The sequence below is a fragment of the Schistocerca cancellata genome, chromosome 5, assembly GCF_023864275.1.
Source record: "Schistocerca cancellata isolate TAMUIC-IGC-003103 chromosome 5, iqSchCanc2.1, whole genome shotgun sequence".
Classification (NCBI taxonomy): Eukaryota; Metazoa; Arthropoda; class Insecta; order Orthoptera; family Acrididae; genus Schistocerca; species Schistocerca cancellata.
The window spans coordinates 549544731-549555017 of record NC_064630.1 but is presented as its reverse complement, the minus strand read 5'-3'; positions in this window follow the sequence as shown (position 1 = coordinate 549555017).

Below are 10287 nucleotides of genomic sequence, written 5' to 3'. Positions count from 1 at the left end.
AAAGCATTGGAATGGAATCCCCAGGGAACAAAGAAGAGAGGAAGACCAAGGGGCACATGGAAGAGGACAGTGGAAGGGGAAGCTAAAAGAGCTGGCAAGACCTGGGCAGAATTGAGGCAAATGGCCAAAGACAGAGACGGATGGCGAGTTCTCCTGGATCCCCTTTGCCCCCATAGGGGCCAAAGGAATTAAGTCAAGTCAAGTTTAGTTTATCACCCTGTGTTTTCTTTCACATTATTGCATTCATTGTACCTATTTCTCATTTTGTTTAAATTTCGCTATATTTACAAACCCTTCTTTCACTCAAATCTTGATCTGCATAATTTTGTCCATAGTGCAATAGGTATTTAGGTTACGTTTTAAATGTTTGTGTGACGATTTCCATGCAAAAAATATATTTTTCACACCACTGCATAGTAAATATAAATAATTATTTGGTACTTTGTTTTTAAAGTAACCGATCGGAATTTTCAAATAATTGAATATTATGATAGGTAAACATAATTAAATTCATATTCATAAAAATTGCGATCGGAAAAAGAGTGATAAATGAAACAAACGAAAAACGTTCATACAGCGATTAAAATAATGTGACAAAAGAATACAAATAAACAATTGCATTTAAACCAATTAACTGAACAAAAATAGTGATCAAAGTCATTTCGATAAAGTTTTAGAAATAAAATAATTTATTACACCTAGTAAGATTCTAACCTCTTCTTTAAAGTATTTATTTGTTTATTTATTTGTGCACTTATTTTACCTGGCAAGATTAGGGCCTTTAGGCCCTCTCTTACACCTAACCAGGCATACTCATATTGAACGAATTTCAGTTTTTACAGAACATTATGGACATACCACGTGTCATACAGTATTAATGTTAAAGAAAAAGATAGAGATTATAACAGTAGTACAAGGATAATTATAATTATCAAAAATAATTATAACAATCAAGAATAATAATAATAATAATAATAATCAGGATAAAGCTGACATTATACCAATTATACTATCAATACAGGAGTCATATCACACAATATGCACCAGTACATCAACGCAATACAGCTACATCCAAACGTATATACAGGGTGTTACAAAAAGGTACGGCCAGACTTTCAGGAAACATTCCTCACACACAAAGAAAGAAAATATGTTATGTGGACATGTGTCCGGAAACGCTTACTTTCCATGTTAGAGCTCATTTTATTACTTCTCTTCAAATCACATTAATCATGGAATGGAAACACACAGCAACAGAACATACCAGCGTGACTTCAAACACTTTGTTTCAGGAAATGTTCAAAATGTCCTCCGTTAGTGAGGATACATGCATCCACCCTCCATCTCATGGAATCCCTGATGCGCTGATGCAGCCCTGGAGAATGGCGTATTGTATCACAGCCATCCACAATACGAGCGCGAAGAGTCTCTACAATTGGTACCGGGGTTGCATAGACAAGAGCTTTCAAATGCCCCCATAAATGAAATTGAAGAGGGTTGAGGTCAGGAGAGCGTGGAGGCCATGGAATTGATCCGCCTCTAACAATCCATCGGTCACCGAATCTGTTGTTGAGAAGCGTACAAACACTTCGACTGAAATGTGCAGGAGCACCATCGTGCATGAACCACATGTTGTGTCGTACTTGTAAAGGCACATGTTCTAGCAGCACAGGTACAGTTGTTTGGTTGATTGTTTGGGGAAGGAGACCAGACAGCGAGATCATCGGTCTCATAGGATTAAGGAAGGACGGGGAAGGAAGTCGGCCGTGCCCTTTCACAGGAACCATTCCGGCATTTGCTGGAGCGATTTAGGGAAATCACGGAAAACCTAAATCAGGATGGCTTGACGCGGGACAGGTAGAGTATCCCGTATGAAATTATGATAACATGCACCAAGTACAGTACATACTGACGAAACTAAAATGAGCTCTAACATGGAAATTAATCGTTTCCGGACACATATCCACATAACATCTTTTCTTTATTTGTGTGTGTGAGGAATGTTTCCTGAAAGTTTGGCCATACCTTTTTGTATCACCCTGTATACAACTACAGAAATCTGTAATTATTGATACATGTTCAATTATCGAAAGTTTATAAATGCAATGTAACATATACCATACAGTTAAAAGGAAGTCACACTTGATCAATGTCCGCGTCACTTTCAATTTTTGACCAGACATAACGTCTGAGAAAAGAAAGAATAATAATAATAATAATAATAATAGTAATGACAGAAGATGAGATGGTCAGATGAAGTTAGCCCGACACCTCATGTTCTGTTATTACCAAGCAACAAACTTAGGAACCAACACAACTGGATACAGATCACAAGTATACACACCATTTATTACCAGATACCCAGAATTAAATTTTTTAACAGAGCAAGGACTAGCTGATCAGATATGTGTAATAATCAAAAATAACAGGATACCCCAGTCAGAATTAGAAAACATCAAACAAAAAGTACAACAAATACTGGAACAAAATAATGTGCAATCAGAAGGAGAAGAAAATACAGTAATGGACTCAAACATCCCAGAGCAAACAAACAAAGAACAACACGCATCAATTAAACAATCAGAGGAAAACAAAATCTTAAGACAGCCACCAGAACAAGCACAAATAGAACACAAAGTGACACACATGTTAGATATAGAAGAAAAATTTCAGCTGACATATATAGAATACAAAGACACAAATACAGACATTAGACCATTCTTGCATAGACCACCAAATAGCCCACAAGTCGAAACAACAATAATAACTATCAACACAATCATACACAACAAAATAAATGAAAATACAACTATGGAAGAGTTACAACTACTGGTTTATATAGGAGCACTCACTACACTAAATATACACACTAGGCAGAGATCAGAACCAACCAACACACAGAAGAGACCCACAAAACCAGCATGGCAACACATGCTACAGATCAGAATAGAAAAACTGAGAAAAGACATCAGACAGCTAACACAATTTATAAGAAATGAAATATCAGAAAAAAAACGTAAAGGTTAGGTAAAATCTCACAACAAGCAGTGATAGAGCAATTAGATGAAAAGAAGCAGAAATTACAAGCATTGGCCAAACAACTTAGAAGATACAAAAAAAGAGAAAATAGAAGGAAACAAAACCAAACATTCAACACAAACCAAAATAAATTTTACCTGAAAATAGATAACACACACATTAAAATAGGCAATCCACCAAACATAACAGGCATGGAACACTTCTGGAGCAACATATAGTCAAACCCGGTACAACATAACAGATATCCACGGTGGATACAAGCAGAAACAGACACATACAAGATGATACCACAAATGCCTGAAGTGGTAATTTTGCAACATGAAGCCACCCAAGCAATTAATTCTACTCACAATAGGAAAGCCCCTGGAAAAGATAAAATAGCAAATTTCTGGCTAAAGAAGATCACCTCAACACATTCACATCTAACTAAATTACTTAACAGTTACATTTGAGACCCATATACATTCCCTGATACACTTACACAAGGAATAACTTATCTGAAGCCTAAAGAACATGCAGACACAGCAAACCCAGCTAAATATCGCCCCATAACATGCCTACCAACAATATACAAAATATTAACTTCAGTCATTACACAGAAATTAATGACACATACAACACAGAACAAAATTATAAATGAAGAACAAAAAGGCTGTTGCAAAGGAGCACGAGGATGTAAAGAGCAACTGATAATAGATGCAGAGGTGACATATCAAGCTAAAACTAAACAAAGGTCGCTACACTACGCATACATTGATTACCAAAAAGCTTTTGATAGTGTACCCCACTCATGGTTACTACAAATATTGGAAATATAGAAAGTAGATCCTAAATTGATACAGTTCCTAAACATAGTAATGAAAAATTGGAAAACCACACTTAATATCCAATCAAATTCAAATAATATCACATCACAGCCAATACAGATTAAGTGTGGAATATACCAAGGAGACTCATTAAGTCCTTTCTGGTTCTGCCTTGCTCTGAACCCACTATCAAACATGCTAAATAATACAAATTATTGATACAATATTACTGGAAGATACCCACACAAAATTGCACATTTGCTATACATGGATCTAAAACTACTGGCAGCAACAAATCAACAACTCAACTACTTACTAAAGATAACAGAAGTATTCAGCAATGATATAAATATGGCTTTTGGACCAGACAAATGTAAGAAAAATAGCATAGTCAAGGGAAAACACACTAAACAAGAAGATTACATATTGGATAACCACAGCGAATGCATAGAAGCGATGGAAAAAACAGATGCCTATAAATATCTAGGATACAGACAAGAAATAGGAATAGATAATACAAATATTAAAGAAGAACTAAAAGAAAAATATAGACAAAAACTAAAAAAAAATACTGAACACAGAATGGACAGCAAGAAACAAGACAAAAGCTATAAATACTTATGCAATACCAATATTGACCTACTCATTTGGAGCAGTGAAATGGAGTAACACAGACCTAGAAGCACTCAATACACTTACACGATCACAATGCCACAAATACAGAATACATCACATACATTCAGCAATAGAAAGATTCACATTAAGCAGAAAGGAAGGAGGAAGGGGATTTATCGACATAAAAAACCTACATTATGAACAGGTAGACAATTTAAGAAAATTCTTTATAGAACGAGCAGAAACTAGCAAAATACACAAATCAATCACTCATATAAATACATCGGCTACACCATTGCAATTTCATAACCACTTCTACAACCCTTTAGATCACGTGACATCATTAGATACAAAGAAAGTAAATTGGAAAAAGAAAACACTACATAGCAAGCACCTGTATCATCTAACACAGCCACACATCGATAAAGACGCATCCAACACATGACTAAGAAAAGGCAATATATACAGTGAGATGGAAGGATTCATGATTGCAATACAGGATCAAACAATAAACACCAGATATTACAGCAAGCATATTATTAAAGATCCCAATACCACAACATATAAATGCAGAGTTTGCAAACAACAAATAGAAACAGTAGATCACATCACAAGCGGATGTACAATACTAGCAAATACAGAATACCCCAGAAGACATGGCAATGTAGCAAAAATAATACATCAACAGCTTGCCTTACAACATAAACTTATAAACAACACGTTCCCACATACAAGTATGAACCACAAAATGTACTGGAGAATGGTGAATACAATTTATACTGGAACAGAACCATTATAACAGATAAAACAACACCACATAACAAACCTGCATCATACTCACCAATAAAAAGAAGAAATTAACACAACTAATCGACATATCCATACCCAATACAACAAATATACAAAAGAAAACAGGAGAAAAAATTGAAAATACATCCAACTGTCTGAGGAAGTCAAGGATATGTGGCATCAGGATAAAGTTGACATTATACCAATTATACTATCAACTACAGGAATCATACCACACAATATCCACCAGTACATCAACGCAATACAGTTACATCCAAACTTATATATACAACTACAGAAATCTGTAATTATTGATACATGTTCAATTACCCGAAAGTTCCTAAATGCAGTGTAACATATACCGTACAGTTAAAAGGAAGTCACGCTTGATCAAGGTCCATGTCACTTTCCATTTTTGAAGAGACATAACGTCTGAGAAAAGAAAGAATAGTAATGATGATGTATATGAAAGTAAACATATTTTTCTTTTATGAATGTCAGTCCTATTGCTTTGTTGGGAATTTTGTCGTTATGTTCTTGCAGCTTGTGAGTTATTCACATCAAGCAGAGACATAAGACGATAGAATGGGGTGAGAGAGATATAGAGGAGGTGGCTAGGTTAGAGGAAGAGAAATAAAATGATAAAGTTCGAAGCTATGATGGAGAGGAGAAAGAAAGGGATGAGAGGGGCACAACAATGGTGGCTATACCGTCCATAATATGTACGTTTTGAGTTCCCTCTTGAATGTTGAGTGATTCTGGATAAGAGGCAGATCACAGGGGAACGCATTCCATAGTCGTATGGCTGAGATGGAGAATGACACGGAGGAAGATTTTGTGTTATGTAAAAGTACAGCCAAGATGCTAGACGTATCTGATCTGGTATTGCGGTTGTGGAATGATGATAGGTGTTTAATGTGAGAAGATAAGTACTGGGGGCACCAGTGACTAAGAAATCTATGAAGTAAGCACATCGTGTGGAGATCGCGTACCTTATGTGGGCATACCCAACTTAGCTGGGAGTATGAAGGACTGATATGATTATACAACCGTATATTGCACATGTATCTAACGCAATTATTCATCACTAGCTCGAGGCATCTCGAATTTTCACTATTTCTGCCGTGTTGAACTACATCACAGTAGTAAAGATTAGGCAAGACTAGTGTTTGGACTAATTTTTGTTTAACATGGGTTGGAAATATTTTTCTAAATTTTTGGATTGCATCTAGGGAGGAGAGCGATTTCCGGCAAGCTGTGACTATTTGTTCTTCCCAGTTTAGGTGTTCATCCAAGACTATTCCAAGGTCTTTTACTGTTTTTTGGTATGGTAGTTGGGTACCGTTGAGGAGTACTTTGAAGGACTGTTTCGCGAAAGTACCGCCTGATTAAATTTGGATGAGATATAAGAAAGACCTGGGATTTCTTGGGGTTTAGTTTCAGACCTAGGTTCTGTGCCCATCGAGAAACAGAGCAAATACCTGCGTTCATACTCGCTACTGCGTCAGCAATGTTCTTGGGGCTTGCACGTATGTACAGTTGGATGTCGTCGGCATATAGATGGTAGTTGCAGGAGTGTATCACTGAAAAATTGTCATTAATGTACAGTGAGAAGAGTAATGGACCTAGGACGGAGCCTTGGGGAACTCCAGAGCGCACGTTTTTCCATGATGACTTCTCCGACCCACATATGACTTTTTGACTTCTGTTTTTGAGGTAGCTGTCGAACTAGTGTATTGCGCTGTTTGAGAAATTCAGCTGTTTCATTTTAATTAGCAATATATCAAAGTCAACTGTATCAAAAGCCTTGCTAAAGTCAGGCAGTGTTAGGATGGTAGCTTCACGTCTGTCCATAGCAAGTTTAATGTCATCAGTTACTTTGATTAATTGATTAATGCAGTTGCTGTACTATGGTGCTTTAGGAAGCCTGACTGATATTTATCATGGGTGTTATGAGTTTTGAGGTAATCCGTCAGGTGTTCATGGACGATGTATTTTAGGGCTTTAGATATTGCAGGTAGTATGCTGATCGGCCTGTAGTCACCTGGCGACTTTGAGTTGTCAGCCTTGGGTATAGGTTGAATTAAACTTTGCTTCCACTCAGTAGGACATGTACTACTGAGAAGAGACAGGTTGAAGGTGTCTGTGATAGCTGGAATAATAGTGTCTACAACGTTCTTAATCATGCCAATGCTCACTCCATCATTTCCTACTGCCTCGGAAGAGATTCTCATAATTGCCTTGTGTACTGTGCCTGTAGTGACATGTTTTAGGAAAAACTTGTCTCTCGAGAGATTGATATCTGGGGCTGGTAATTTGTCGCTGTGTGACAGTTTACAGCTGTTGAGAAGAAATTGTTGAATTCTTCTGCAGACGCTTGATAAACAGCGTCAGATCTTCGCTTCCCTGTACCGAAACTGCGCAGCTTTTTCCACAGTGCAGCAGGTTTCGATATGCCGCATACGACAGAGCCCGCATGTCTGATTTTGGCATTCCTTACGCTTTGCTTGGTTCTGTTTCGGAGTTTCCTGTAAGCTTCATACGGCTCGGGAGTTGGGTTACGCTTGAAGGCCCTATGTGCAGCATCACGTTTATTCATTAACTGGCGTAATTCAGTGGTGAGCCACGGAGCGGGAGCTGTCTTTCCCTTGACAGTGCGTTGAGGAGCATGTTTATCATACAGTGTAATAATTTCGCGACATAATTTCCGAATTTTTCCGTCTAAAGTCGGTTCATTGCTTATATCATGCCAAATGATGTCTGAGCAATCCTTTTGAAGAGCGTCATGGTTAACATTTTTTAGGTTACTGTAGGTTACTAGGTGAGATTTTTCTTTGCTAGTATGCACTGAGTAATTTAAGAATATCACGTCATGAGCAGAGTCCCGGAGCGGATGTCTGATTGGCGCGAATTATTTTATCTGGTCGCTTTGTTGCTATTATATCAATGAGTGTATGGCTGTGTGGCGTGCGATGGGTTGGGTCCAGCGGTGTTATATCATTGGAGTGGAACAGTCTCCTTAGTTTTTCTGCAGGGGGAGATTTTAACTGTAAGTCGATGTTTGTGTCGTCCATAAAGATTATGTGTTCATACTGTGACACGAGCGAGGACAGGGCAGACTTGAAAGGAGGTTTATGGATTACTCCAATTAGCACTTTCTGATTTGGTGTATTTATTTCGAAAAACAAGAACTCTGATTCTCCTTCGCCCTTTGCATCCGATGTGCATAGTACAATAGGTTTCAGATCAGAGCGATCATAGGCACCCACACCACCCCCGCGTCGTATTTCACGATCTGCCCTTAAGAGAGAGTAACCAGTGATTCGGATAGCGTCGGAAGAGATGTTTGGTTTCAACCAGGTTTCAGAGACATGGATAATATGGATCAGCGACTGGCAGAAAAGGTCACAGAACTCGTCGAAGTGAGCCGTTAGCGACTGCACGTTCGCGTGGGCCACAAAGAGCCCGCCGCCGGAACCGGTCTGTCCCATTGTGGCCGCCTGTAGAACCGATCGCGCTCCGTTTACCTGCTGGCCGGAAGAGGGACAAAAGCTGGAATTCGCGGGGGAAGAGATATTTGCAGGTGTGCCCAAGGTCGCGGCTGACTCAAGTGTCTGTGGGCTAAAGGTGAAAAATAGGCTGGAAGTATCGGAGAAGGGAGCGAAAAGAAAGATGGAAAGTAACAGTAGTGGTTACGAAAAAGATAATAATAGTAGTAGTGGTAGTGACGAAGATGAAAATAATAGATATACAGGGTGTTACAAAAAGGTACGGCCAAACTTTCAGGAAACATTCCTCACACACAAATAAAGAAAAGATGTTATGTGGACATGTGTCCGGAAACTCTTAATTTCCATGTTAGAGCTCATTTTAGTTTCGTCAGTATGTGCTGTACTTCCTCGATTCACCGCGAGCTGGCGCAATTGAAGGAAGGTAATGTTGACTTCGGTGCTTGCGTTGACATGCGACTCATTGCTCTACAGTACTAGCATCAAGCACATCAGTACGTAGCATCAACGGGTAAGTGTTCATCACGAACGTGGTTTTGCAGTCAGTGCAGTGTTTACAAATGCGGAGTTGGCAGAGGCCTATTTGATGTATGGATTAGCACGGGGCAATAGCCGTGGCGCGGTATGTTTGTATCGAGACAGATTTCCAGAACGAAGGTGTCCCGACAGGAAGACGTTCGAAGCAGTTGATCGGTCTTAGGGAGCACGGAACATTCCAGCCTATGACTCGCGACTGGGGAAGACCTACAACGACGGGACACCTGCAATGGACGAGGCAATTCTTCGTGCAGTTGACGATAACCCTGTCAGCGTCAGAGAAGTTGCTGCTGTACAAGGTAACGTTGACCACGTCACTGTATGGAGAGTGCTACGGGAGAACCAGTTGTTTCCGTACCATGTACAGCGTGTGCAGGCCCTATCAGCAGCTGATTGGCCTCCATGGGTACACTTCTGCGAATGGTTCATCCAACAATGTGTCAATCCTCATTTCAATGCAAATGTTCTCTTTACGGATGAGGCTTCATTCCAACGTGATCAAATTGTAAATTTTCACAATCAACATGCGTGGGCTGACGAGAATCCGCACGCAATTGTGCAATCACGTCATCAACACAGATTTTCTGTGAACGTTTGAGCAGGCATTGTTGGTGATGTCTTGATTGGGCCCCATGTTCTTCCACCTACACTCAATGGAGCACGTTATCATGATTTCATACGGGATACTCTACCTGTGCTGCTAGAACATGTGCCTTTACAAGTACGACACGACATGTGTTTCATGCACGATAGAGCTCTAGCACATTTCAGTCGAAGTGTTCGCACGCTTCCCAACAACAGATTCGGTGACCGATGGATTGGTAGAGGCGGACCAATTCCGTGGCCTCCACGCTCTCTTGACCTCAACCTCTTGACTTTCATTTATGGGGGCATTTGAAAGCTCTTGTCTACGCAACCCCGGTACCAAATGTAGAGACTCTTCGTGCTCGTATTGCGGACGGCTGTGATACAATACGCCATTCTCCAGGGCT